The following is a 25,655-nucleotide window of genomic DNA, read 5'->3' on the forward strand; positions in this document are numbered from 1 at the left end:
CAGAGAAGTTCTCAGGCTTAAGTGGCTAGTGACTTGTGCTGCAGGATGTTTTTTTAAAGCAAAACTTTGTGTGATTTAGTGACTTGACCATTGACAAGTCTTTCTAGGAGAGAGAGAGAGAGAGAGAGAGAGAGAGAGAGAGAGAGAAAGCTCCTCATTCATGGGTCCTAGCCCAAAGTGTCGGTGACCAGCAAGAGTGGCCAGCCTGAGCAGGGAGGGCCTGTGTGGTCAGGAGGTGAGGACCAGCTAGTATCAACTGGACTTTATTTCACAGACAATGGACTTCATTTCCACTCGTCAGGAGGTTTGGTCTGAGAGGTGGAGGGATGTGGCGGGGGGCGGGGGAGAGAGAGAGAGAGAAAATGTGTGTACGCACGCATGCATGCTCACACTTGAGACGTAATGCAGAAATCAAAGCTACAGAGGGGCCTCAAGTTGTTCCTCAGAGGGCCCCTGGGGTCATGATAGAATCAGGAAATTACCCTCCAAAACCTGACCCATGTGGTTGCGGCTCTTTCCAGGAAATACCCAAGCTGCCAATGTCCCTGTCCCCAGAAGAGCAGCCCCTCCCCTACAGAACAACACCTATGGGACTTGGAGATGGCAAGGCGCCGGGAAGGCTGGGGCCCTGAGGAGAGCTGGCTGACCATGAGGCCCTCCAGGGGCCCCTCAGCAGGTTCTGGGGGAGCACACACACTGCCTTTGGATGGCAGACTGGGCTCGAGGCACCACCTCCCTCCCTGTGCAGGGAGAGGGTGTCGGCACAGCTTTCACTAGCCGGGCAGGGGAGGCACCCGGTCAGGAGTGAAGGTCTTAGTTCCTCATCATCAGCTCCCTGTTTCTGCCTTTTCACTTCTCTCCCGAGACCTTTAGTATCCTCTTCTGCTATGGAAACCTCCTTAAGTCTGGGCCCCACCTGACATAAAGCCTCCCCGAGGATTTCTGTTCTCTCTCCAGACTTTTCTCCCATGCAGGCCTCCTCCTTCAAAGACCCTCTGCCCTGACCCTCTGCTGATGAAGTCTGCAGACCTGACCCTTTCTAAAAGGCCAAATTCATTTGCAAAGGCAGTCAATATAGGTTAAGAAATATAATCAGTAAGGAACATGCGCATACATGTTTTAAAAACAAATGCCTTTCATCTTTTGCTATGTTAGCAGTGGCAGCTCCAGTGCATCACCTTTAACCAGAGGTCACGGGGTCTGACATCCTCTCATTCATTCCTTTAGGTTAAGCATTTCCTGCCTATTATTTCCTTGGGAAATAAAAGACAATTTGCCTGGCATTTTTGTATGATGAGTTTATCTGTAACAAGAAAGCTAGGAAGTACTGAGGTGAGGAGCTTGGCCAGGTAAAGAAATGAAGAAGAAGGCAAACACAGGGAAATGGCTGAACATCCCATGTGCACCATTCTTTCTCCCTTCCCCCCAACCATGCTGTTAGCTTCTCAAGACAGGGGCCATCTCTTGCTCATCTCTCTGCCCTCCTCCCTTGGTCTGCAGCCTGGCACTCATGCACTTAACAAATTCATGTTGAATAGGGGTTACCACATGCCATGCACTGGGCTGGGGGTGGAACACTGAGCCAAACAACACCCAGCCCTGCCCTCAGGGCACTCCAGTCTGTGGAGGAGATGGGCACCAGAGGAAATTACCAAACAAATGCCATGAGGAGAGCTCAGGGATGGGTCAGATTGCTTTGGAAGCCCGCATATCTCAGGGTGCCAACAACTGCAGACTCAGTGTAGCTGCTGAGAGACCCCTCACACAACAGAAGCCTTCACTCCTGAGCCGGCGACCAGCACACTCTGGGTGGTATCATAACCACCAAATGGGAGGTCAACAGGATCTGTATGGCTGCTATTACGGCGTGGCAGCCATCTTGCTGGGGGCTCCCAACACTCCCAGGCTGCATGTAATTAATTCCCCGGTAAGAGAAACACCACTTTTGAAGGCAGACACATTTTACTTCCTTGGCAAATGGTTCATATGTCTGGGAAACATCTGCCATCAGTGTAGGCTTGTGAACTTCAGTAGTTTCCACCACAAGTTCAGATTCAGGTTCAAGTCTGCATCTTGACTTGGGAGGTGGAGGACGGGGTGTCATTGGTGCACAGTCATCATTTAGGAGAAAAAGAAAAACCCAGCACCCTTTCAGCTAGAGCTGGCCCAGGGTTTCCTTGCCAAGTTTCATTTTTAAAAGCTCTGCAACTTTACTTAGATGTATGTGTTTTTGCTTTGTAATCAGATTTTCACCAAACTGATATATCATTAAACCTTTGTTTTTACAATATATGCTTTATTGCAAAACCAATTTCAACAAAGTATTGCAGATGCAATGTAATTTTTATGTCTTAGTTGTTGTTTTATTTTTTTCCTTTTTTGGTTGCTAGGGTACCAAACACTTTTGAGAAAGTAGCTTGATGGTATCTATAATATGGTGGTTTTCTGGATAAGAGATTGCATTATCCCCATGTAATATATTTGGGCAGACTGTATCCATCATGGTTCGGCTAGATAAATAAATTAAAACTCGCTGATTGAGGAAGAAATGTGATATTTCTATTGCTGAGAATGGTTTATGCTTCTGTTTTGACAGCTGCTGGCATGCCTCATCCCTACCCAGCTGAGTTCTTTTCACTTCTGTGAAAGATAAAAATGCCGCAATGGCTTTCCAAACTGTGGAAACACTGCCTCTGAGGCCGGTGGCCTCCCCACCCCCCCCAGAGCCTCCAGACTCTCACCCTGGGCCCTCTTCCTGATGAGTCACAAATGAACCTCATTTATGGGTCCTTACTGGGCACCACATATGGTGGTCCCTCCTGAGGACCCCCCACCCTTGTCAGGGTGTATGCTGTGGCTCCCAGCCATGGACTTAGCTGGGGAGACCTCTGAGAAGATGGCTTGTTCCCTCTCTTTCTTCTCCTTCACCAAGTTGCAACCTGGGCTGGGCAAGAGTCAGGGCCAGAGTCAGGGCCTGACCTAGGTCGGGCATTCATCGCCAGCTGCCCGGCCTGGGCCCAGGAGGGCCTTGTCTTGAGATCGCTGAGTGGAGTCAGGGCAGTCTCCTCTGGGAGGCTCCTACGACAGGTGCAGCAAGGGACTGCTCCCGGGGAAGGGTGCCGTCACCTGGGGGTGGGAGCAGGCATTCAAGAGCCCATCTAGTCTGAATGCAGGAACTTGGAAAGCTATAATCCAATCACTGCACACTCAGAGTATTGTCATGTGGAGGCCACCGGGATGATGATGATGATGGCAGACTACAGACTACAGGAGAGTGCAGCATCAGTTAGATTTTTAATGAGTATCTTCTGCTGGTCTCACCTCACCTCCAGCCCCTACCTCCCATGAATGAGGCCCTGCAGGAGAGAGAGAGATTGCTGTGTCCTATTCTGCCTTCTCATTGCTTGTTATCATTGGATCAAAGAAGGGTAGCGTAAGAGATGCAGCATATATAGCACACTGAGGTGAGGCCTGGGCTGCGGATCTGGATTAATTCGTTCATTCATTCATTCATTCATTCATCCTTCCTGAGCACGTATTGTGCTTCAGGTTCTGTCCAATATGAATCCAAGTTTCCAAGGTACTATTTGTATCGCCTCCAACAAATCACTTCACCTTTGTGCCTCGGTTACCTCACAGGGTTATAGAGAGGAATGAACGAATAAACAGGGCACAGCACAGTGCAAGCCTGTGACAGAGAAGAATGTTGTCACCATCACGTCTGTGGTTTTAGATATAGTCTGAGGACAGCAGAGCTGTGTCATGTGCGGTCTGTCTGGGCAGGAATGGCACCAGCACCCCCCCTCAGCTGCTCGGACCCTGCTTTCCCAGCAAAAGACAACTACCCCTTCCTTGTGTGGCACGAGGACTGAGAAGGCTCAGAGTAGCAAAGCATTTCCATTCTTCCCTGTTGGTCTGTTAAAACTAACTCAATCTTCCCAAACCAGCAGCAGAGGTCACTGGAACTGTGAGCAGTTCTTAGGAAAGCTAGTGAAATGCTTTCACAATAGACCTTGTACCATTCATGGCACATTCATGGTTAAGATGATGGATTCTTGACCCAGGCTGCCTGAGTTCAAGTCCTGGCTCTGCTAGTTACAAGCTGAGTGATCTGGAGCTAATTGCTTCGCCTCTCTGAATCTCAATCCCTCATCTTTAAAGTACATCTAATAAAAGCACTTATCTCATAAGGTAGTCGTGAGGGTTAAATGAGGTAACACACATAAATCTCTCAGAACAGTGCCCAGCACTTAGTAACGCACTGGCTGGGTTAGCCATCGCTATGCGTGTTTCAGGAGGAATTTCCATTTAAATGAGAAATGTCTATAGAAATTGCCTGCACAGAAATCTCTTAACTCAGGGAAATTTCCCCAGCTGCACTTCCCGCTAAGCATTCCTCTGTTGTTTTCCTTTCATTGCTCAGTTCAACACAAATACCTTTGTCGTCTCTTCAAAATTCAATTCTTTGGTTTGGTACTTGAGAGATATGAGCAAAGGATGATGCCACAAGAATAGCCTGTATCTTCTTCAACAGGCTTCTTCCCAGGTAATCAGACAGGCAAGAGTGACACTCAGCAGTGCAGCTGGGGTTTTTATGTTTCTAAGGGGCCCTGGCTGAGCAGCCGTCTCCACGCATGGCTGACGTCTTCATCTCCTGGCAGCTTTGGTCCGCAAAGGTCGAGGCCTATAGCACCTGCAGTCAGGGTCCTGGTCACAGCTCTTGGCCCCAGTGGTTTTGCACACTCACAGGCTGCATCCAGGCAGTACCCACCCAGATGTGTGCTGTGGGCCCCAGGAGGGCTGATAAGAGACTGGCCTGGCCCCTGGAACCGGATGTGTATTCAGGGACCTCCTTTGACCTTCACCACCACCACCCACTCCTCCTCAAGGGCAGGGGGGCTCCATCCTCTGTGTTCCCACAATCTGTGTGTGGAACCAGTGGGAGCCCAGGGACCCTGCAGGTCCATCATCCCCAAGCAGGTGTGGGCTCCTAGAGGAAGATGGACCATGTCTTTTATGTCTGCATCTGACACAGGGGAAGTCACTGGGGGAGACAGCAGGATAGGTGGTTCTTCTGTCCTCGGTTGTGGCCACCTTCGTGCTCATAGCTCATGGTGACCCTGTGCCCGCTTTCCTCGGTGAGGAGTTATGGTGACTTCGTTGCCAGAGAAATGGAAAAATCCCGTTCTTCTGCCTGACTCTGACAGTTCTGCTGCCTTCTGAGTTGCACTGGGGCCTTGGAGGAATCTCTTCCCCTTCTGGACCTCGGTTTCTCACCTGTGAGATGAGGCTGCCCTGGAGCCAGCACAGCACGCCGCAGAGCCTGGCTGGCAACTCCATCCACAGGTGTGTTTGTGGCTGTGTTCCAGCCCTGTTGGCCTTTTGCTGCTGCTGACATACTCAACCTTCCCCTTTGTGTATAATAGGCCCTCCAAAGACTTCTTGATTAGAATGGAAACAGGTCCATTAGCCAATGCAGGTGGAACTAATCAATGTGTATAGCCTCTGCCTACCTAGATCAATTCAGCCTGCCCTCAGGGGACTCTGTCAGGACTGGGAGAGGACTTCCTTCTCTAGTTGCTCAGGCCCAGTGCTCACTTTCCCCTTTCATGTTCCCCTCCCTCCCTTTCCTCCTCCTCCCTCCATCCTCTCTCTCTCTCTCCTTCCTTCCTACATGCTCTCCCTCCACCCATCACTGTCTCCCTCCCTGTCCTTTTCTCCCACTCTTTCCCTCCACTCACCCCATGTCCCCTCTAGTGTGAAGAGCTGGGCCACCTGGGAATACCTGGAGTTAAGGTCTTGGCCAGCATGCTCTAGTGCTGGCGTGGTCAGCCTCCCTCTCAGTGGGTCTGCAGCCCAGCTCTCCCCACCCACCTCCCCACCCCCTGTGAATGCCCAAGCTTCTTGATGGATCTGATCTGAAAAGGCGCTAGTAGACTCCTGCATCAAGTCAGCTGCTTGTGGCGCTGAGATGACAGGTGCGATGTTTTCCTGGGGATGCTGATCTGGGGAAAGCACAATCTCCTGTTGTAATGGAGCTAATGGTGTTCCGCTCAGGACAGCTGCACTTACATCTGGTGTTAAACCACCGTTATTTAAACTTTATGATGCGAGAGGATGCCAGCTCGTCCACTTGCAGCATTTAAATTATGTCGATTGCTTATGCACTTTTTTTAACCCTGATTCTCCTGAATTATGAAAGATGGGCATGACTGGTGATGGTTCTCAGGGCGCCTCTGGGCCCTGTGGGTGTGAGTCCACTGAAGAGCCCTTGCTTGGGGTGTGCAGACAGCTAAGGGGCTGGAGCCCAGAGCCTCTGTGGCCATTAAGGCACGGTCCTGGCAGAGCCCCCAGTTGTAGAGGGGCCCTTCACTCTGGGCTCAGTAGGTTCACTCCCGGGTGACCTCCTCTGCAGCCTCCTTGTGGGGAGGTCCACATTGTGTGTCATGAAGACAATGGATGCTACAGCTGGCCTGCTTGTAAAAGTCTCCCTATAGAAACTGGTTCAGTGATCTTGAGTTTGCATCCTGGATTTCCCCCCCAGGGCATAGAAATAGAGGAAAGGTTGTTTTTGTGTTTGGTGTATCACCTGGATAAAGCTATAGGCAGAAAGAACTTTTCTTTCAAAGTCCATTGGTAAGTGAGTATACCAAAGCCACTTGCATAGTGGCTGCCAAACATGGAAGGCCTTTCACATTTCTGAGTTGAACTTGACCTAAACCTGGAAGGAGGAGTCTGGATTGTAACTTCAGCTGGACAACTGTCCACATGTCCCCAGTAAAGGCCTAGTGGAACCCCAAGAGCAGAGGGCCTGGGGTCAGTTGCTACAGAGTCCTTTCACTCAGGAGGAAATCCAATTTGCCTTCCATTTTCTCTCCTTTGAATATCCAACATTCTCCAATGCTTAAAAGACCTCAAGGAGCAGGCTGGCTGAGTGGCTCAGTTGGTTAAGAGCTCGCTCCAGAGTTTCAGCTCTGAGCAACAGCGGTTCGATTCTGGGCCTGAGCTGAGCAGCCGCTGAGCTGCCAACAGGTGGCAGGATGGCTCAGCTTAGAAAAAAAGAAAAGAAAAGAAAAGAGACCTCAAGGAAAATGAATGGCACAGTGATGTTGTGGGGAAGGTGGATAAAAAGAGAGCACCCACTGGGAAAATCAGCCATCTCAGAAAAAATCTGGGAACTGTTCATGTGGACCTTGAAATGCTGGAGAGAAGGCCATGACTGTGGGGTCACACCTCACCCCAGACTCTCCTGGGGTGGATGCTGTGTCAGGCTCTCTCTGCTCTCTGTCCTCTCAGGGGCCACCTGTTTCCCAGGTCCTCCTGATGCAGAGATCACTCCTGATTACTGAGTCACAAACTCCAGGCTCCAGTCTCCTGACACTATCCCTCCTGGACACAAGCCCTAACACCTGCCTCTCCTAGGAGACAACGCACTGCTCGTGACTTTAAGAGAAGCGCACATATCCTAGACTATTTGGCAATGGTTTCACTTGGCTTTGCTGTTTCTCCAGCCCCATAGTGTCCCGCCTGCCTCTCTCCGAAGGGCCCTATGTGGTACTTAATTCCATAGGACTCTATAGCTGGTGTTGAGATGCCCAGCGTACTGCAGGGGTCACCTGGGTGCTGACAGTCCAGCTGGCAGGGCTGGTCTGGGACAAAGCCCTGAGGTGCAGAGCCGAGCAAAGACACAGCCTCCCTGTCCTGTAGGACAGCTGGGGGCTTCAATGAGGTGATGTGAGTGGGGTACACGTGCTGTAGGGGATCAGAGGAGGGGGTAGGGGTTCCGGATGCCCCCTTTCACCTTCAGTGTTTGTCTATGTGCCTAAAGGCCACCAGTGAAATGTAAATGTTTATCTGGAAAGGAAACCTGTTAAACCAGTGTCAGAATTACCTCCCTGGTACAAATTAGTCAATTGGCCATTAAACATCTGGGTGTGAATTAGTCAGCCTATTACCTGAAATGCTGGTGGCAGCTGTGGTTTAAAAAGAGTGCAGGCTATGAGGACCTGAATTTAAATCTCTGCGTCATCTCCTTTAGTGGGTGTCAAGCTGGGTGTATTGTGTAGAGGACAGAACATTCAGAGCCCCCTCCCTGGGACCCTGAATCAGTAGGTCATTTTGTAACAAGTGCTGCAGGAGGCTGGGGCCACCCTTTGAGAAACACTGAAGAGAATCTGACCTTGGGAGCTGTCAGCAAGCCCGCTCAGCCTCAGTCTGTCACTCCAAAGTGGGGGTGATAATGGGCTCCCACCAGTGTCATTGCAGGGGGGCTGACAAAAGCCAGGTGAGCTCCGATGAAGGAGATGCCCTTTTTTGTGCGGCGCCCCCTGTAAGCCCCAGGAGCCAGAGAACACCTGACACTGTGTGCGCTATGAGGGGATGCTGGCCTGCGGGGACAGGAGTGACACCCGGGGGGGACATGCCACCTGTGGCCATAGGGTTGTGGAACTGGCAGCCAAGTGGCCCTGGATGCTTCTCCCCTTCAAATGGGGTGGGTGCTCTGCCAGGTCACTGAGGAAGGTCGCTGGGCCTGGGATGACAGGGCGTAGAGAAAAGCTGGAAGCCATGACTCTGTGAGAGTCGACAGAAGTCATTTAGAAGGGCAGGCCCAGGGAGGGAGGCAGCATATGGCCTCATCAGGAGCCATATTAGTGGGATGTTATCTTCCCGCTACTTTACAATCACTGTTTACTGATAGTGCTTAATTCAAAGTGTCTTCTCGGCATCTCAAGTGTGAGCAAAGACTACGCACAGCTACTTCACGCTAATATATGAAACCTCACACATGCCAACCAAGGGGGGAAATAACAATTTCCTCCACAAGTTATTTGAGATAAAAATCTTGCCATCTGTTCCAAGAAAGAAAGAAAAAACGAAAAGTTCTGTTGAAAAATTAGGAAGTTTCCACCAGAGTGGTGGGGTTACATAGCCCTCCCTAAGATGGTGTGCAATAAATAATAGTCCCGTGTACTGCTGCTCCTCATGTTGCTGGGAGCTTCATCGAGTTTGAGCTGCAGGAACCTGACCCGGGTCTCACCGCCGAGCCAATCTCCCTTTTCCAACTGTGCCAGCCAGGGTGCTTCTCTCAAGCTCAGAGTTTAGAAATTTCCAGAAGGTGCATTATGTACTGTTCTGAAAAGCAGAATAGCACAGTGGCTTACAGAGAAACTTGGGGACCAGGTGGCCCCATACCGCCTTGGGTAGGTCCTTTCCTTGCTCTGTGCCTCAGTTTCCCTAAATGTAGCATGGGCTGGTCAATGAGGCTTGTCACATACCTAGCACACAAGGGGGCCATCTCTTCCTCCTACCTCTGCCACTCGCCTGCTGTCACAGCACACACATGGCACGTGGTAACTCCGTGGCACAGGCGGGCGAGCCCAGAACGAACAGTGTCACTGGATCCTGAGAAGTTAAAAGGAAGGGGAGCTTTTGTAATAGCACCTCTCCTTCCTCTCCAGCCTCCCCGAGCTACTTGGTCTTCCTCATCTGAATGGCCTAGACCTGTGCCACCCCCTCGTGCCTCCTGAGCCCCTCTGCTGCTCCATGACCAAATCAAGTGCTCTGAGAGCCCAGAGACTGAGGTCCAGGGAGGGGACAGGATGCAAGCGAGTGAGGACCAGGGTCAGGCCTGGAATGCGGACTCAGCCAGAGGGAGGGGTCCATGAGGTGCAGACACATTCCACAGGGGCCTGCACTGAAACGGGAGCCTTTGTGGAGGCCACTGGGGCCGGGCTGGGCCATGGGTAGGCAGGCTGCCCCAGACAAGACCAGCTCCAGGACTCCTATCTGCAGAGGGCCCTGGGCGGGTGGGAGTGGGAGGGCTGGGCTCTCCTGATATGGGGGTTGGGGGAGGGATAGGAGTCACCCAAAGAGTGGAGCAAACTTGGAAGAGGGGGGATGCAGACCTGGCGCTGTGCATGCAGATGTCAGCATGGCCGGGAACCACAGGGTCGGGAGCAGGTGACCATCAGAGCCTATCTGGGACAAGGGTCCAGGGGCCTCGATGCGGCTTGAGTTGCTCTGTGTGCCCTTGGAATAGGGTGGCGGAGGAAAACAGTCTCCTCGGGAGAATGGAAGGTCGTGACAGTGAGCATTTTTATGCCCTCTGATCAATCACTCAGAGAAATCACTAGCCCTTGAGTTTGTAAACCACATAGAACTGCCAGGGGACACATGATTTGCCTAGAATAGCGCCCAGCTGCCATCTCCTCCTACATGTAAATTATCTGTATTTTATATAAGCTTTCATGGAAGTGCTTTAAAAAGGGTTATCTTTTTTCTTCTTCAAAACTCAAGCATAAATTCAAAATTCAATTAAATAATCCCCAAGAATTTTCCTCTGTTTTAATACTGCCACAGCTCTGGGAGGCAAACATGTGGGTCTTGGGGCCTGGGAGGGCCCACACACTCAGGGGGAGAAAGCCACAGTCGAAGCACACTCTGGCATGTGCCCACCACCCATCCCGACCCGCATGTGAATGGGTCAGTCTGCCCCTGGCTGGTGTATCAGGGACTCCCCGGACAGGACTGACTGGCTGCAGAGGGATGCACTTTGTCCCCAGGAGACAGTGTGCCCAGGACTGCATCAGACACCAGGACAGGCGGGCATGACAGGATGGCAACCCTCCTGCAGGTGACTAAGATGAGGCTGGACCTGAGCTCTACAGCCTGTGCTGTGTGGGGGTGGTGATTTGATGGTCCACGCATGTTCCTTACGCGATGTGTCCACAAGATGACCCTCAACCAGCAAGGCCTTGTTAGCTGACAGCTGCCCCTCCCCTTCCTCTGATTTTTAAAGCTAGGTGGTGCTTCCTATCAGAAGAAAGCTGACTTGCTCTCTAAGTTGAATGTGAAACTAAATGGGATCAGAGGCAGATTGGGATTGCTGGGTCTTCAGTCCAGAGGGCCACATGCTGGGCCCAGGGCCTGTGTCTCTCATGCACTACGTGGGCCCAGCTCCAGGCCACTTTTCCCCTTCTGCGGCTCTGCCGAAAGTAGTGGGAGACAGTGGAGGTTGAACAGGGACTGCAGGCAATCAGGCATCTCCATCTCGCCTTCCTCCCTGGAGCCCAAAAATGGAGGCTGGGAGGAGGATGCCATGGGCTCAGGGGAATAGGTGAGGGGGCTGCTTGAGACCTCACACATAGACAGCCTGTCTGTCCCCCAGGTGCCCTGCAGAAGTCCCTACTTCACCTTCACCCAGGCGCAGTACCAAGAGCACGTAGGCTATTGTGGGGGGAAGCCAGGGCCCAGGAGCTGCAGCCCACTGTTCCTGGCTGGTCAGGGCCTAAGTAGGGAGCAGTGGAGGCTGACAATGGCCTAGCAACAGAGAGAAAATATAGGGCATAGTACAGACCTTCTCAATTTCCCAGAGTGGGCAGAGAGTGAACCGAGCGTGAGCAGGAATGTGTCTGGGCAAGAGGGAGCAGAGGACCAGTGTGGCCCCCAAACAGGGAAAGCAGGCTGCAGCCTGGGTGCAGTTGGGACCAGGCATTGGAGCTCCTGGGCTGGCCTTTGTCGGTGGTGGGCCCTGGAGAAGCTGGCTGGCCCAGCTTTGCTCAGCACTCCTAACAGCCTGGGGACCCTCCCAGGGGGGCTGTCTTGGTCAGTTTGGGCAGCCATAACAAAATACCACAGACTGAATTGCTTAGAAACAACAAATACCTATTTCTCACAGCTCTGGAGGCTGGAAGTCAGAGACCAGGCTGTCAGCATGGCTGGGTTCTGATGAGGGCATTTTTCCAGGTTGCAGACTTCTCACTGTGTCCTCACATGGTGGAAGAACTAGGAAGTTCTCTGGGGTCTCTTTTATACCTGCACTAACCCCATTCATGAGGCCTCCACCCTCATAACCTAATCACCTCCAAGAGGCCCTGCTCCTAATACCATCACCTTGGGAGTTTGGTTTCAATGTATACAATTTTGGGGATGCATTCAGCCTCCAGCAGAGGATATGGGCAAGAAGGTACCTACCTATCTGTGTCTGAACATTTTTGCTGTTGCTTTCTTCCTTTTTTTCAGTTGTTTAGCCACTTAATAAACACTGTGAGGAGCTGGGGATAGTGCAGTCACCAGTACAGACCTGATTCTGCCCTCCATGGGTTCTGGTCTGACAGCTGCAGCTCAGCACAGGTGCTGGGGAGCACAGGGAAGAAGGGGTGCTGTGGGAGCATATGGCAGGAACCCCTAATTCCAAAATGAAGGTTTAGGAAAGTTTTCTCAGATGCCGCGATGTCTAAACTGAAAGCCATGCGGGCCTAAGGCAAACTCGTGAACAGGGAGTGTTCCAAGCAGAGAGAATGAAGTGTGCAAAAGCCGGGGGCAGAGAAGCCTGGTACAGAGTGACGGGTTGCTGCCAGCAGTGAAGTCTGGTGGGAATGAGTTACAAAGGGCAGAGACAAGGTGAGGACTCCTACGAGGCTGGAGGGTCTCCATAGGCAGGAATTGACCTGCTGGTGCTGGGGGTCCCCTCAGAACATCAAGCTGAACCTGAACAGGGGCTGGCCAGGAAAGGTGGGATTCCTTAACTAAGGCAGCTCAAAGCACTGAGTTGGAGAACATCATCAGAATAGTAGCCGTGTCTGGGAAAAGTCTCGCATTCCCCCTCTCTAGCAGAATAGGTCTGAAGGGTTAGCTGCCTGCCTGGTTTTAAGGAGAAGATACAATAGCAGAGGGGATTGGGGACCTCCCCAAACTGTGAATGAGTTGCCCCAATACCTTAAAGTGTGAGAATTCTGTGCAAGCTTGGATGCTCTGAATATTTGGGTTTTTCTTTTCCCAAATAGGAATCCTTAAATGTGGCCATTTCTTCTTTAAGGCACATTAGAAGAATTGAACTCCCCTTATCACTTGCTTGCACCTGGGAAAATCTCGGATAGGAACGACTGGATATTTTTGGACCTTGAGTGAATTTAAATTCCACATTTAGACTCCACCATGCATGTTTGATTTCTAATTAGAATGTCACACTTACCTTATGAACACAAGGTGTTGTGCAGAAGACCTTCTCCAAGGGAAGGTGGGGATGGGTGGAAATGAAGGTGGTCCATATGGAACAAGGATGATATTTCTGCAGATCTATTTAGAGGTAACAATTTTCTGATAAACTGAATCTTCAAAAATATTTTGTAAAAACCCACCAGATTGACTTAATGTGCTTTGTTCACATTTGGTAAGATACACAGGGTACATGTTGTTGCTTTAAAGAAGGTTCAGAGTGTGCAAATTGTACATGGCAAAAACATGGAGTAGTGCATAACATCCGGAGATACTGATGGTGTTGGGTCAGTGGTAGAATGAGACTTCATCAGTGAGTGGTTTTGTCTTGGTGACTGTGGAAGTCAGATGGAACCTATCTGACTCAGGAGAAGGGAAGGCATGGATTTGGGGGTCCTATGACTCTGTGTGGGTCATCGCACAGATGCCTCTGTGTTTTTCCTTCTTACTTCCGCCAGAGTTCAAGATGATATACCGGGCATGGGAGTGCACCAGGGATGGGAGTTTTTTAAAGACTAAATCAAAAAATGACACCCGTGCTGTATTGCATTGGTTTTGCTGAACATGTTTTTATTCACTCTGGTCAAAAAGAGACATGGATTTTTTTTCCCCTTCATCTTGAAAAAAAAAAAAGATGAAAAACATCAACATCACATCTCTCAAGAAAAGCTGCAGAAGGATGTTCAATAAAAATGGATCCGACTCCACGCTAGTGTAGACTCATTTAGCATCTTTCCTTTCATTCTAATGACTTAATGGTGAAATATCACAACTGTACAATTAGCAACAAAGAGAAGTGATGGGGGCTGAAAGAGATGCCTGTGCCATCAATTTGCAGCCTGGTTGCATCTTCTTGTAACCAAACAGAGGGAGAAAGGTAGCTGGGATCTTGTTACCCCATGGCACAGACATGTAGCTGTCCTTAGCCAATTAGCCATCGGGAGGTTATTGCCACCTCGGATCATCAAATCAGACTGTGCGAGGAGACACCTCCTCATTCCTCCTGGAGGATGCCTCCTGGTCCTGCCTCTGATGTGCACATCTGGTCAAATCCAGGGAATGGGACTCCCCTGGACTCCAGGTCTCTGTCCCCATCAGTCCAGCTTCTGGCCATCAGGGGTACAATGCCAGCAGCTTACTAGTTGACAGTCATGGCTGTCCACAGCCACTCAGAGACATGACACTCTACCCTTAAGCGTCCACCTATCCTAGGCCCTGCCCACCTGGACTGGAATCCTTGAAAGAGAGGAAGTGGGCTCACCCAGGAGACAGTGACCTTTACTGACGACGCTACTGGTGTTTGACTGGTGTCAGCCAGCCTGACCACCCGGCAGCATGCCTGGGGGTGGGGGTGGGGGTAGGCAACACCGCGGTGGGTGTCAGCAGATCTGGGTTCCCTGGTCCTAACCTTGCCACCGGCCATCTCTGTGTCCTGGTACTAGTAATTTTTTCCCTGGACCCTTTCCAGGGTGCAGTAGCCCTGTATGTCACCGATGCTGGCCTCAGGCCTCTGTTCCGGTCCCCGGCCCTTGCCTTACCTTCTGTGTTGATGGGTTACCCCCTGTGGCCTGCCTCCTCTGAAATCTTCACTAAACATCCCTGGGCCACCATGGCAGATGACAACAGTGCCCCGCCCTTGAGCCCTGACGGCATCTACTCATGCTGTTTGCCTCACCTCAGGCCTCACCCTGGAGCCTGGGTCGTACTTGGTCAATGAGCCGGGAAGGCCAGACATGCCAGGGGAGTTAATGCCCCCAGAAGCAGCTTCCAGTCAGTAATGGACAAGAGCTGATGGGTAAACCTCAGCTCTGTACCCCTCAGGTGGACAGGGAAGCGGCTCCACCTCCATCGTCCAAAGCTGCCTACCCAGCGAGTCTGAGTTCTAGCTGCCCATTAACATCCTCTGTGTTGGCTACTCTCTCTCCCTTGTGCCATTTCCCCATTCCCACCAGTGCTTGCTGGGACCATCTCCCAATAATCTACTTGCACTCAAGTCCTGACTCAGGACTTCTGGGAACTGCACCAAGACAGGCACCGGCTGCTCGGACCAGGCCCTGTGCTGTGCAGGCCCCCTACACCCAGCCTTTTCTTCCTTTTCCTTGCCGTCTAACCCGCACCCCCAACCCCAACTCCCACCCACAAAAAGAGCCCGGTGAGACATCTTACAACCACAGAAATGCACGGAGATGTTTCTGTGCTCCCTCCGCCCCTGGAGCCCTTCTTTCTCTCCAGCACCCAGGGGTAATTCAGTGAATGGGTGCACCCCCAGATGTCCCGCACTGTAACCTGTGCTACCTGCCCAGCTGGACCCTCCAGCTTCCGTGGCCATGGCCTGCACTACAAGATTGCTCTGTCTTTTCCTCCTCCACCTCAGCCTATCCCCCATCCGTGGAGCTCTGCTCTCCAAGAACTGTCCTTAGAACGAGTGAACACGCTCAAACTTAGGACGCACTTAGAACACACAGATCAACACCTAACTCCTCCCTGCTGCGGTGACTGAGTGATGACAAGGCCTCCAGGGGAGGCAGTGAATTCCTAATGAAGGGCCTAGGGGATGAGAGGAAGTGGCCAAGCTGGAGAAAACTCTGTGCCTGCCCCCTCCAGCAGAGCCTGCCCATGGCTGCCTTCAGGCCTCCAAACTGGCAGGCAAGGCCATCTCTGCATAGTGACACTACCTCTGTGGCCGTAGACACCAGTTCCAGGGAGCACCTCTCATTCCAAGTCCTTATTTCAGAGACAAGGAGGGTACATCCCTAGAGGAAAGGGACTTTCCCAAGGTGTCCCGTGAATTGGCACTTGAAGGTCCCTGAAGCAGGAGAGCAGTCGAGGTGTTCTGCTTGCTCTACCTTTTCTATTATAACTACCTGGCAGTCTAAGCTCTTTATTATTAGTGAGGGAAAGGACAGTCAATCTCCCACCTGATAACAACAGGATGAAAATTTTAACATGTGATATCAATCCTCAGTCTCACCCAGAGGCTCTGCATAGCTTTGTACTGATTTCAGGTAGAAACTCATGGCCCAAGAGTCACCAAACACTGGCAGGTCCGGGACTGGTCATGTCAAAAGTCTTCTTTAAAAAAAAAAAAATCTTATTTAAATTCAACAGGTAATAGAATGAAAAGGCTTACAGAGTTCTAGGGGAAAAAATACTTCTAGATACTCTTGTTCTATGCCCATCACCCTCCCACCCCTCCCCAGGCAGCCCAAACCTCCTGGACATTAGTTAGCAAAGGCTGAGAGAAGAGTCCATCAATGCTTCACTCGGGTCCCAGGCCACCAGGGAGCACTCTTTGCCATTTTCCATCCAAGCTTCCTTCTAGCAGTGTTGACAGTCAGTGGAGTAAGAGAGACAATGTGACCTCATGGGATATGATTTGTTATTTACACTGACTTCCACCAGAGTAGGCAAGAGAAGTAAAACAAAAGTATGTGGGGTTCCAACAGCCCTTGAGTGCCCAAGTGCATCCTGACCCTTTTATGTATAATATGAATCGTTTCTCATAAAATTGCATTCTTTGCCTGCAGCCAAAATACTTCCCTAACTCCTCTGCAGACCTTCCTCAAAGGTGGAGCTAACTAGATCAGTTCTGTTCATCCTGTGCTAATCTAATGTATTTAATTTGCATGTGGCTTTTCCTCATTGCAATGTCATTCTCATGAGACGTCAGCCCCACTGTCTGGACAGTCAGGATGGTGGGTTTGCAGTTCCGCCTTCACCGAAACCTTACCTTAGTCAAACTCTCTGTCTTCCTTGCTCATCCTGTGTTTGTGAGCATATGAATGCAAAGACTCTGCAGTTTCCACATCCACCAATTTCCCCCACCCTGTATCTATTTCTCAGCAATATCTTAGTGACCTGTACAGTGTCCCTGACTTAAGGGATATCACAGATTCTTTTCTATTTACAACCCCTAAGATATTTCTTTCCACCAATACAATGTGTTCTCCCTCTGATCAATATTGCCTAATTCATAGACATATCCTGGAAAAGGTTTCAAAATACACACAAACACAAATTCTAAGAGCATCCTGGAAAAAATAATCAACTCATGACTTTTTTCTGTAAATATTCCAGAAGATACTATAGCAGTAGTTAGAGACTATTGAGGATAGAAGATTACGGTAAAGGATTTTTGTACGCTGCCTCGGTATTTTTCACATATGAAGGCAAGAGGAAGACATTCTCAGATATACAGGTGTTCAAATACATATGACATTTTCCTGCTTATTATTTTCAAAATTGTACTTTATCATACTCCACCCCATTGATAAATGAATCAAAATAAATAACTCAGAAAAAGAAAATGTATCATAAAAGAATGGGCCATGAGATGCCAAATGAGTTAACTACAGAGTTAAGTATATATAATTAGAGTAATATATTAAAAATCACTAATAATAAGGAAGAAAAAGAGGGAGATGAAGGAAGAAAGGAAGGAAGGGAGGAAGAAAGGAAAGAAGGAAGGAAGGAAGGAAGGGAGGAAGGGGAAAACTTGGCCGATGGAAGTGAAGATGAAAAAATAATACAAATAAAAGAAAAGCGCAAAGCAAGGAAACATTAATAACAGAAATAATGAAAACAATTAGAGAAAGTTAAAAGAATAATTTCCCAATGAAAAGGCAAAGATTCCCCAATTGACTAAAAAAAAACCAAACCAAAACAAACAAACAAAAAACCTGACTATGTACTATCTGCATTAAATGTTGGCTGGTGAATGTTTTTTCCTCAAGCTCTAATCTTAGAGGTTTAATCTTAGATGAACTTCTCTTCTGATTCTTTATGCTCACGTCACCTCATCCAGGCCCAGAGTTTCAAGTGCCACCCAAGTGTTGTGACTGTCACATGTAAAGCTCCTACTTAGACCTCTGCTCTGATATTCAGGCCCATAAGTCCAATTTCCTGCTTGGTACTTGTACTTGAGTGTCTCACAGGTAACTCAAACTCACAATGTCTGAATCTAAACTCATGGTCGTTTCCCAACCTCCTGCCAAAACAAAGACAAATCGCATCTCAACCAGCATTTATAGCTCAGTGATTGGATATTACCATCAGTGATGGATCTCACCATCCATCCATTTACACAAGCCAAACGTCAGGGAGCTATCTTCATCACTTTCCCCTGTAGTTACCCATTCCAATCTATCACCAAATCTCTTCAGCTCTACGTCCTATATGTGTCTCAAACCCAGCCTCTTCTCTCCATCTCCACTGCAACCGCTCTAATTTAAGGTATGGCTCCTTCTCAACTGGACTCTCGTAACCACATCCTAACCAATATCCCCGTGTCCCCCCTTGCTCCCCCGGAATCTGTTTTCCACCCAGATATCAAACTGATTTCTATTCAAAATGCAATTGGTGACTGTGTCATTCAATGTACAGGTAAAGGTTTAACAACAGGCTCTCGAGGGGAAAAGCCCTGATAGGTAGCATTTGCCATCCATGGTGCAAATACTACCACCATGGGTGATTTCAGACCAGTTCAATGATGTCACTAAACACAGAGTTGGAAGAGATGTGCGCAGCTCTGCTGTTATGTGCAAAGGTCTGCAGCACATCGCTGGCTTGTAAACCCTCTGCTTAAATCCCTGTAATGATTTATCATTGCTTCGAGAATAAAGGCTCAAATCCTCAGCAGGGCCTAAAAGGTGCTGCATGGTCTGATCCCACTGACCACACCGTATTCTCCTGGTTCTCTGCACCTGGCCCCACTTGGGCAGCAAGCTCCTTTCTGCTACAAGCCCATCCCAGTGCCCCCCGCCCCAATCTGGTTAAGAAACACATCCTTTAGAGCTGAGCTTAAATGTCTCTTTCTCAGGAAAGTCTTCCCTGAGCAATCCCCCAAACTAAATGAAGTCATTCCATTATAAACTTTTGTAGCACTTAGTAGCTCATCCTACCATATACCATAACACATATACCACCATTGTAATTTTACATATACTTAGGAAATTATTGATTAATGGTCTATCTTTCATACTGTACTTTAATTTCTATGAGGGTCAGCACCATATTTGTTTTATGATCACCATCATATTCCCCAGTGCCTAACACTCGGTACATAGAAAGTACTCAGCACATTTTTGATGAGTAAGAGAATGAAAAGATATACACTTAAAATCGAATGGCACGAGGATGGTAAAGGAAAAAGATCTATTAGTCAAACACACACACATACACACAAAAGCAAAGGTAGCAATTTTAGAGGCAAAGTATAATTCAAGATAAAAACATTAAATGAGAAGAAAGAAGGTTATAAAATCCATAAAGAATATGCAGTGGTCAAGGAGCTTTATGTACCAAATAACATCAGTTGTTACTCTCAGGAATCAAAGGAAAAAGAAGAGCACAGTTGTAATGTGAGGCTTTTATGTACCAACAGAACTGAACAGAAAGGCCAGAAACAACTCTTAGGACCCAGGATGCTAAAATAAAGACAGTATTTCAGAACTGTGAGAAAGGATGGATTATTTTCAACTGCTGCTGGGACAAGTTGTGTGTGTGTGTGTGTGTGTGTGTGTGTGTGTGTTTTAAAAAAGGGACTGTTCCATGATCCCAGTTGGATAAAATGGCTCTTCTAAAGTGCTTGTCCCAAAACACCCTGATAGGACATTAATAATCATAACAGGAAAAAGGTTCTGTAATCAAATAAGCCTGGAAAGCCCTGTGATAAGCCAAGGTAAGCAGATTTCTTCATTGCAAATTTTTCAAAATCTTTGTTGCTACTGTGCACTAGATCATTTCAGGAGAGAACTACAGCACATACTGTTCCCAGAGTTACTTGACCACAGAATATTTCATGAGATGGATGTCTTATATTCTGCAGAAATCGCTTGGGAAAGGTGGTTTCCAAAGTAAATAAAATCATAAAAGACCTCAAATTCATACACACAGATATGTATATGCTTTTATCCAGGTGAGTGAGACTTTCCAAAAAAGGAAGACACAATTAGGAATATGGTTGATATATTTGATGACATAAAATCTTTAGGCTTCTGAATATCACAAAGCAAATGAAAAAGTGTGTGTGGGGGGAAAGTAGATGGAGTTAGGAATGACTTGGCTATATAAGGAACTCTTAGTAATCAGTAAAAAAGATTACCATCCATATAGAAATGTTGATGAAGAACGTTAGTGGAGAATGTATACACACACACACACACACACACACACACACACACACACACACACACACCCTACATTCACCGTCATCCACCAAATATGCATGATAACTAAATATTAGAAAGATGCTTAACCTCACTAATAATCAAAGTAAGGCAAATTAAAATAGTAGCACAATATACTTTTTGGCTAATAAATTGGCCATTTTTAATAATAAAATTTGGTTTAAGCAGGATGGAGTGAAATGAGAATTATCAAATACAGCCAATGGGAATATAAAATGGTACCACCTCTCCCTCCAGTAATTTGGCAGTGTCTATTTATCAAGGCTCTTTAGGCAATTTATCTCAAAGGGAAAAAAAATCAGAGATTGCCTGAAGATTTATGTACAGGGATGTTTACTGTAGTCTTGTTTATAATAGCAGAAATATTGGAAGCTGCCCAAATGTCAAGCAGTGATTGGTTAAAGAAATTATAGTATGCCTTGCATGATGAGATATTATGCAGTCTTTAAAAATTATGGCTTGTAGAAATATTCACAAAAAGAATATTAAGTTGAAAAGCGTGATGTAAAACTATGCCCAGATTCCATTTTATAAAAATACATATGTATGCTTATGTAACTGGAAGAGACTAGGGTGAAATGTAGTAAATTGTTGAGTTATTCTCTCTGAAATATATTCCACTCATTTTTCTAACCATCCCCCATCTCTCCACATCTAATCCGTCAAGCCTTATCGACTCTACTTCCAAAGCATACCCTGAGTCTTGTCAACTTTTTCCATCCTCACTACTGCCAACACTCATCACAACCACTTTCATCTTAAACCTTGAGAAACAGAAGCCTCTCATTGGTCTCCCTCCCTTGCCTTTTGCCATTACAAGCCAACCTCTGCGCAATAACCAGAGTAATCTGTTTTCAGTGTAAACCAGATCACATGACCTCCTGATTAAAAGCTTGAGAGCTTTCCCGTCACACCTTGAATGAAATCCAAAGATCTTTCTTTGGCTAGGGCCCTGAGACCCCTGCTGATCCCGGCTGGGATCCAGGCCACTCACCCCTCCCACTGTGCTGTGTGGCCTTTCGGTCCTGTCTCTTGCCCTCACATGCCCCACTTGGGCCTGGCACTAGCTCTCTCCCTGCCTGGAATGCTTCCCCTGCCCTTTATTTACCTAGCCAGTTCCCTCCAGTCGAGTTCCCTCCTTCCTCTGAGAGGCCTCCTGATCAAATCAGTGTATTTTAATTCTCTGCATAGCACTCATTACCATCCGATTTTTTTTCTTATGTGTCTATTTCTTTGTGTATTGTCTAAACTTTCCCCACTAGAATATAAACTCTGTCACAGACTGCTCTATATACTTAGAACCCTGACTTAATAGGAAATAAATGCTGAGTGCATGAGCTAGAAAATTAAAACAAAAATGTTTCATCAAAACATTAACAGGCTCCTTGACCACCAATCTTTAAAAAATAAGATACTCTGAAAAATTTGCGGGCTTGGAGGGGTGTCCCACCCTGGCGCGGATGCCCCCATTGCCAGAGAGGGGGTAATCCCTCCCGTCTCCAACTTCCCAGACCAGAAAACGATATTAACGTGGATGGGCAGGTGAAATGGATTTGCGGTGTCCCTCGCTTCAGAAACAAATAGCACTATTAGGTTTTTGCAGGTCTCTGGGGAACTCACCCAGGTTTAGGTGAATTCCAATGAGCTCCCCTTTTAAACATGCAAGCTCTAAAAGCTCTGGCTTTTAGATCACTGAAAGAGAGCAGCTTAGATATTGATTTGCCTCACAACTCCAGGAATTTCCCTTTCCCAGCGTGACAGCCTGAGAAATCAGAAGTAGAGAGCTCAGTGGAGCCAGGGGACCTTTAATGAAACGGGACCCAGGCAGCATTCTCCCTCCTTGTAAGCCATTCCTTAGGACTGCTAGGAAGAGCTGGGCCGTGACCTCACACCGCGAGGCCCAAGAGCATATCAGAGAGTTGTCAGATTTAGTGTTTGTGGTCTTGACTGTACTGTAAAGGCCCTCACAGGACAGTGATTTGTCATGCTGCTGTGGAATAAACTTGAATCGAGTGCGACTTAAGGGCTGCTGTGGGAAAATAGATCACATAGCTAGTGAGTGGGCCTAGTCAGCCACAGCCACACGGCACCCATCTCACAGTGGCCTCCCCTTAACACTGGAATTCAAGGTCTCTAAGAGGCAGAACTCTGCCTGTTTTGTTCACTGCTGAATCCCTGGTGCCGAAATTGGCACATGCACGAAGCAGAGGCTTAAAATTGATGTCGAATGAGTTAATAAATGAGTGATAACATTTGTCCCGACTTACTGAGCCCTCACTGTGTGCCTCACCCGGCTCAATTCATCCAGCAACTTGAACTCTAAGTCCTCACGCCCACAAGGCGGGTTTTGCAGAAGAGAACCTGAGAAATTAAGGGCCGCACACCTCATGCAGCATGTGTCAATTTGAAAGTTAGTTTGTTTTCTTTGTAAGGATGTTGTCTGGTCCTCATAGTGTTGAGCAGATATTGTGTGAGAGGCAGGAATGTCCAGGTGAGGAGAACCTCTCTCGACTAGCTAACATGGTGAGAGAGGCAGTGTGATGTAAAAACAAAAACAAAAACCAAAAAAAACCCCACTGGGAAGGGAGTTGTCATATCTGGATTCAAATTCCACCTCCTTCACAAACCAGTATGAACTGGGACAAATCTCAACCTCTCTGAGCCTCAGTTTCCTCATGTGATTAAAAAAACAAACAAAAACCAATGATAATGAAACCACCCTTGCCCAGTTCATACGGGGTTTAGTGAGGTGCCAATGAGAGAAAAGATGTGGTTGGGTAATTATGAAACCCTCTCTTGGGTTGAATTATTTGAGTTAACTGAGGTGAGCCCATCAGTGTTTGGCCAGCTTCATGGGGCTTTGGTATCCAGTCTTGGGAAGATTTTGCATATAACTGAGTTACTCCAGATAAAATGTTGCCAAGAGTCTTGTACTCAGTCTATACTAGTATTACTATTATATTACTGGAAAAGTCCCCAAGGTCTCCTGCTGGGCACTGAACACAAGTTTTGTCTATACTCAGGGTGGCCGATGAGTTTCACCTTGTGTGGTATTCAGGTTATTGACAGTGGTGTAACCAATTACCCCCAAACAGCAGCCTAAAACAGCAGCCTTTGTATTATAGCTCACGCTTGTGTGAGGAATCTGGACACGGTTCAGCTGGGTGAGTCTTCTGCTTCAGGTGGCAACATTGACGGGAGTTGCTCGGTGGTGTTCAGCTGCCAGCGGGGCTATACCTGAAGGTCCTAGCCAGTGTCTCTCGCATGTCTGACACCTTGGCAGGGTCAGCTGGGAGGCTCCCCCACATGTGGCCTTAGAGCATTTCCACCTGGTCTGTCCTACAGGATAATCGTACCTCTTATATGGTGGCCCAAGGTTCTAAGACTGAGTGTTTCAAGGTGTCCCTGTGGAAGATGCAAGACTTCTGACCTCAGTAGGCCCAGTTATGTCTGTCACATTCTATTGGTCAAGCAAGTCACTAAGGCCACACCAGATTCAGGGGGGAGGCAATTGGACTGTGCCTCACAGAGGCATCAGAGAATTTGCTGCCATCTTAATCACAAGTGGTAACTGATCTCTGGGTAGCATCTGCCAGGGTAGCAGTGTGAGAGATAAATGAGAAGGCCACACCTGGGCTCAGTGGGAAAGAATGGGGCGATGCCCATTGTCTGCTGTGGGAGTGGGAGCATGAGTGCCCCATATTTGCCATCCCTGACTTAGAACTTGCCCCCTCAGATTGCACACCACCCCCTCTCCCGATGGCTTTGTTCTCATCCCATCAACGGTTCATTCTGATTGCATTTAACTGTTGTCTACCAGAGACTTGTATCGTTCACCACCACTGTGCAGGAATAGTGGGGCCTCATATCTGCACTGGGGACTCATGTCTTTATCAGGTGCCCTTGTCCATGAAGCCATTTCTAGAGACTTTGCTGACCACTCTCTATAGCTTTGCCAAGTCAAACTTAAGCAAGGCCAACCAGGCATATCTACATCCAATTATGGATGTGACCCTCAATAAATAGTAAAAAACATTAATGCTTGTGTTACCTCTAATGCTGCAAAGTGGGCTTATATTGAAATGCATATCAGGAGTGGAAGGAAGAAAGGAAGGAAGAAGGGAGAGAGGGAGGAAGGGAAGGAAGAAGCAAGCTAACCTGCTTATTATTTTGGAGAGCCATATTTCTCTTTTTTGTTCTGCAGACTAAGATTCTGATGTAATACATTTGGCTAAAGCGACACACACGGTGAGTTAAGGCATGTCTGAACAGTTATTCCTTCACTTCTTCCACTAGTCCATGAATACCTCTGTAACCAAACCAGTAAGGGCTCTGGCTTGTCCATTCCTCAGGTCCTGTTGAGATGACAGTGATGAACTGGAAACTTTAGATTCATTTCCATGGCAACAAACAGCACTGTCCTAGGGCCACTCCCCTAAACCTTTGCAAGTGCCACTTTCCCATTAAGTCCAACCCCTGGGAGATAGCAGAGTGCATGCAGGAGCAGCAAGACCCCGCCTACAGGGTCACGGGGTGCTGGAGAGGACAAAGCTTCAGACGAAGGATGTCTGGCTCCACGTACACACAGACAGCAGGTGAAACAAAAACAATTAACTAAGTTGGTTTTTCTCCAGTTGTTTCTTATGAAGTTTTCCCCCAGTGTGAAAATCTCACTTCCAATTTATGTTCCTCACCCAGGCAACTTTATATCTAGTTTGGAAATTGCCTGGTTGAGGAAAAATTACACCTCTCATTTCCCAAGTGATTCGTGTATCTTGTGGCCATCCGATCTTTCTCAAGTACTAATTATGAGCATTTATTTACAGTGCACATCTCATGCTGATGGCATGCAGTGTGTGTCTGTAACCCATGACTTGCCATTAATCAATAATCAGAGATCCTAAAACAAGGGCGGGTGAACTATGGGTCAGACCTAACTAGCCCAAAATAGGAAAGTAGGGACTTCATCTTCTAATTGGGTTACATCATGGTGTGGAGTGCGCCCATGGATTCCAGGAAGTCACTGAGGGTCCGTGACCTCATGCGGCGAGTGGATGCCCCACAGGGAATGTATTCCTAAGCTTATCGTGCTCTGTGCTCCTTCCTGGAGCACAGAAACCCATAGCACAGTGAAGCTCAGTGGCCTACAATGTCTTTAAGCTCAGGAGCCTGGAGAGCTACACTCAAAGCACAGGCCTAACTTTGAGCACGGCAGGCTCTGGAAGAACAATGAACATGGACTTAACCCCGATCCTTCACATCTTCTGTTGGCTTGACTGTTGTCACAGCTACACTGTTTCTTCCCGTGTCCCCTGGGTGGTGGCCATGAGCACAAGATCTTGTCCCAGGAAGTCCTGGGGCAAAAATCCTCCTTCTGCCTGTCTTCTCACCTCTAACATGGGAATACTAGAACCTACATCGTGAGATTGTTGTGAAGCTGAAGTGAGTCCATCCCCAGAGCCTGGCACATAG

The 25,655-nt window shown here is 48.1% G+C and overlaps 1 protein-coding gene across 1 annotated transcript in view; it reads left to right on the forward strand.

The window, feature by feature from the left end:
• Window positions 1–25,655, forward strand: part of FSTL4 (follistatin like 4) — a 414,473-nt gene that overhangs the window by 139,952 nt on the left and 248,866 nt on the right. The window lies entirely within an intron of this gene.

The sequence above is a fragment of the Hipposideros armiger genome, unplaced genomic scaffold (assembly GCF_001890085.2).
Source record: "Hipposideros armiger isolate ML-2016 unplaced genomic scaffold, ASM189008v1 scaffold_66, whole genome shotgun sequence".
In the NCBI taxonomy this organism is placed as follows: domain Eukaryota; kingdom Metazoa; phylum Chordata; class Mammalia; order Chiroptera; family Hipposideridae; genus Hipposideros; species Hipposideros armiger.